Source organism: Alosa alosa, chromosome 8, assembly GCF_017589495.1.
Source record: "Alosa alosa isolate M-15738 ecotype Scorff River chromosome 8, AALO_Geno_1.1, whole genome shotgun sequence".
NCBI lineage: Eukaryota > Metazoa > Chordata > Actinopteri > Clupeiformes > Clupeidae > Alosa > Alosa alosa.
Window position 1 is genome coordinate 30,574,136 of NC_063196.1, and position 4,120 is coordinate 30,578,255.

Sequence of the window (4,120 nt, forward strand, 5' to 3'; positions counted from 1 at the left end):
CGCACAAACTCACTCACAAACAAGCATACACGCCCTGATGACATGTTTTGGCCTGTCTTTCATATACTTATGATAACCACCATCTGGAGGATAGAAATACAAATAAATAAAAACATAGACATGCACACACAGTTGTTTTTCTTTATACAGTATTGATTAATGATTTAAGAGAGGGTCCTGGTGCCACTTGACATTTCCCGTATTTTAGAGATAACCGTCATTTGGAGGAACTTTTTGACAGGAATACTGGAATATAATAATATTGTATTATAATTATATTATAATATAGAACATGTATTAACAACATTTTGTGTCAACATTAAATAACAATAAAACATTGACAAATAAATCAATGACAGCTGAGAATATTATTTCCCATTTTGTGGTAAATTTCTTGAATTTCCCCTTGAGGATCAATAAAGTATCTATCCATATATCTATCTATCTATTTCCCGGGTCATTATTACTGCTTATGATAGTTGTGAACAGGCGCGTCGTTCATAACTAAGTGCAAAAATGCCCCCTGTGAGGATCGAACTCACGACCTTCAGATTATGAGACTGACGCGCTACCTACTGCGCTAAGGAGGCTATGCAGGAAGCTGCCGCATGCCTGATCTTGTGTATCAGCCCACAGTGTAGCTTTAGCACCAGAGGGAGGAGCCTCGCCCCCTCACCTCGCTTGTGCTAAGCTAACCTATGTCCAACCCACAGCTCCCTCCCTCTCTAAAGCCGTCCTCTCTCTCGAACAAACACACACACACTCACACACACCCCACCCCCCTCGCAGGGCCTCCGACAGCTGCAGATGGATGGCAGTCTGTCTGCCCCACGAACAGCTAGCGGCGGGGGTTGAGGGCTAGGGAGTTCTATTAGCATGAGAAAGGGGCCGGCTGCCGTGGCGATAGGGCTGTTATTTAAAGCCTATTCAGAGATCCTCGCTGGGCCAAAGATCCCCCTCCACCACCCCTACACCACCCAGACCCCTTTTGTAAACCACTATCAGCCGTCCCACACCCACTCAGTCACACACCCGTGCTTACACACACACATACACACATACACACTCTCACACAAAACACGTATGCTCAAATATATATACACACTCACACAGTCTTATGGACTTACTTGTTTGCTACGGGACTCACACAAATGCACATTCTGTTACCTCTTTCTCTCCCTCTCTCTCTCTCTCTCTTTCTCAGTCTCTCACACACACACACACACACACACTCACACACACAGAAACTCATACTCAGAAGTATCCCAAACTCAGGCAAATGTAGTCCTACTCTGTGCAAAGACACACATAGACACTTTCAAAGAGATAAGAAAGCCGGTGAAGATACACCATGTTAAATGGCATTAACACACACAAAGAAAGGCTTCCATTCACAATGATGTGCTAGCTATAAAGGCTTCTTTAGTGAGTTTCTCTGTTGTGGTAATGTCTGTCAGCAGTCATGTTAGTCTTGCAAGACCAGACTCCTATCTTATAGAAAAGCATCACATCTGATGGCATACAGACAAATGCTTCAGAAGTTCAACTTAACTAGTATAGTTTCAATACCTTCAGAACTGTTCAAACATAGTTAAGGACTAAAGTCCAAGGCCTGTATTTTTGGCACACTACCAGCCTTCCTATTTACCTTGCTGAAGTATTATTTCAACTTCTATAATACTATCTTCGCTGCTATGTCATACATATTCCTATAGACAGAAGTGCTACAATACTCAACTACATTTATATTGACACAGCCTTGATAAAAAAAATAAAAAAAACCTTCCCTTCCAGATGGTATTTTGTTTTAAACTCCCCTTCCTTATCCTCTCCACACATATACTCTTAGAGTAGAGACTGGTTATGCACTTATGCCTATAGGCTATATCCGGAAAGAAAGGGGCATTTATAGCATTTAAAACATGGGGAGTCATGATACAGTGTATAATCATAATATACTGTCTACTTTTTAGTGTTTAGAGGTTTTTTTTTTTTTTTTAAAACAAGATTTTTAAGAGAGTTTATGGAGATGATCTATATCCAGCGGTATTTCTTTAAGCTGTCACTAGGGGCATTCAGAGCACGGCCACTGACCACCCCTCACCACCACCGTCCAACACACACACACACACACACACACACACACACACACATACATACATACACATACACACACACACACACACACACACATACACACACTACCCACACAAATACACACTAGACAATATAATAAGATTGGAAGACAAGGGACAACTTTTTATGAAGTAGTGTCTTTCAAAACCAAAATGAATTGTCAGGTCTTTCCACGTGTTACTTGCTATGGGTAGGTCTTCTGTGAGTGATTTAAAGTCTTTCTTATTATTATTATTATTTTAGAAAAGCATGTTTGGAGACCGACAGACAGATTGTATCTTCTGATGTCTGAAGTGTACTCCTAGCAGCCGACATCAAAGTGAAGAAGACATCATTTAATGAGTTTAAAAAATCTAATTATCTCTATAATGATAATGTGCCTATGACTCAGATAGCTAGACAAAAAAAAAACTCATTGAATTTAATATCCTTTAAATTTAATGACATGCAAAGATTGGACACACATGAAAGCTTTTCAGGAAAGTTTGAAGAGGTCAGGCATTTGAAGCTCATGAAGTGACAGGTTTGTCGGAACATCTCATCTCTGACAACTTGAGTCCTCAGTTGTCTCCCTTTAGTGTAGCAAATGAACTGTACTGTCTCGTCTTTACCCTAATGACTAACATATGTATTCAGGCATTATCATGCCATTATATATTGGCAGACTTTGAACTGTCATTCATTTCTCATTTGGTCTTTCACATTCTGAGAAAAAGGACAACAGCAAAACTTGGCATGTTGACATCATTTGGAGTCTTTTCATGTCCCCTGGTGTCTGTCAGAACAACACTTTGATAAGTTCAAGCCCACTTTATTTTCCGTCTATCCGGTCATCGCGCTCCGATCAAGAGAGCGTGTCAGCTCTGGAGTTTACCCCTCTAACTGGATGGCAGCCAGAAACATGATAGGCACAAGAACTTCCTCCTGAAAGGCGAGAAAGTCAGGACAGGGTTGAGCATACTGTAGGACTTCCTCGGTCAAAATGGTTGCTGTAAGCACTGACATGACGCATCAAGCCCCACGGGCCCCACTAATGTCCACTCCACAGACGGCTGAGCTTTGTACAGTCACCAGTCCTTGTGTTGCTCATCACCTATGCAGATGTTCTACACTCTCCATTGCTGGTCCCACACTGTAAAAATTGTGATAATTTTTTTTATAAAAAAAAATTAATCGTGTTGCTTTGATTGAGTTATTACACATAAACCACAAAAAGTCATCGTGTTGCTTTGATTGAGTTATTACACATAAACCTGACACAGTACATTTGATTGAGTTGTTACACATAAACCTGACACAGTACATTTGATTGAGTTGTTACACATAAACCTGACACAGCACATTGACATACCTTAACAAGACCTTGACCAAGGATGACTTGACTAGCACTACAAAGGTAGTGACAGATCATTTTGACCGCTAAATTGTTTTTTAAAAAAACGACTTTCTTAAAAATGAAAAAAAAAAAAAATGTTCTGCTGGTGAAATTGTGAGTTTAATTTCCAACGGTCCAAATGACCACCTTGTTAGTTTTAGTAGTTTTGACATTCTTGGCAGTTCTAGTGCTAGGCTAGCTTCCTTGTAGCAAATCCTTTTTTGAAGTGCGAGTCCTTCGCCTCTACAGTCTGTCCTCCACACAGCCTGGGGAGGCGGCCCAGCGTGGTAACTCCTGCTCCGCAGGATGAAACAGATAGAAGAAGGATTGAGAAGTCTTAGCAGTGTCTCTGGGCTAAGCGTCATCATTTGAGGACTCATAGTTCTTGCATATCATAGTGATTTTGCTGATGTCACACAAGCAATCACTTGTTCACACAAAACTTTTTTTTAGTGGGTGAAACATGTTCTCGTTCTGCATGAGTGTGTGTCACAGAAAGGCATTTGTATGTGTAGGCAAGTGTGAGAAAGACTGACAGAGAGAGAGAGAGAGAGAAAGAGAGCCGGCAGCACCCTGGGGTGTGAGCTCTGGTTGCGTCACGGAAATCTG

The 4,120-nt window shown here is 41.0% G+C and overlaps 1 long non-coding RNA gene and 1 other non-coding gene across 2 annotated transcripts; both read right to left on the reverse strand.

Moving 5' to 3' along the window:
- Positions 1 to 517: 517 nt before the first annotated feature.
- On the reverse strand, positions 518 to 590 carry trnam-cau. The gene has a single exon. It is a non-coding gene; the product is annotated as a tRNA-Met (tRNA).
- Positions 591 to 2,556: 1,966 nt separating this feature from the next.
- On the reverse strand, positions 2,557 to 3,711 carry LOC125299744. Its single transcript, XR_007194438.1, has 2 exons — positions 3,488 to 3,711; positions 2,557 to 3,268 (listed from the first exon to the last, which is right to left on the reverse strand). It is a non-coding gene; the product is annotated as an uncharacterized LOC125299744 (long non-coding RNA).
- Positions 3,712 to 4,120: the final 409 nt, after the last annotated feature.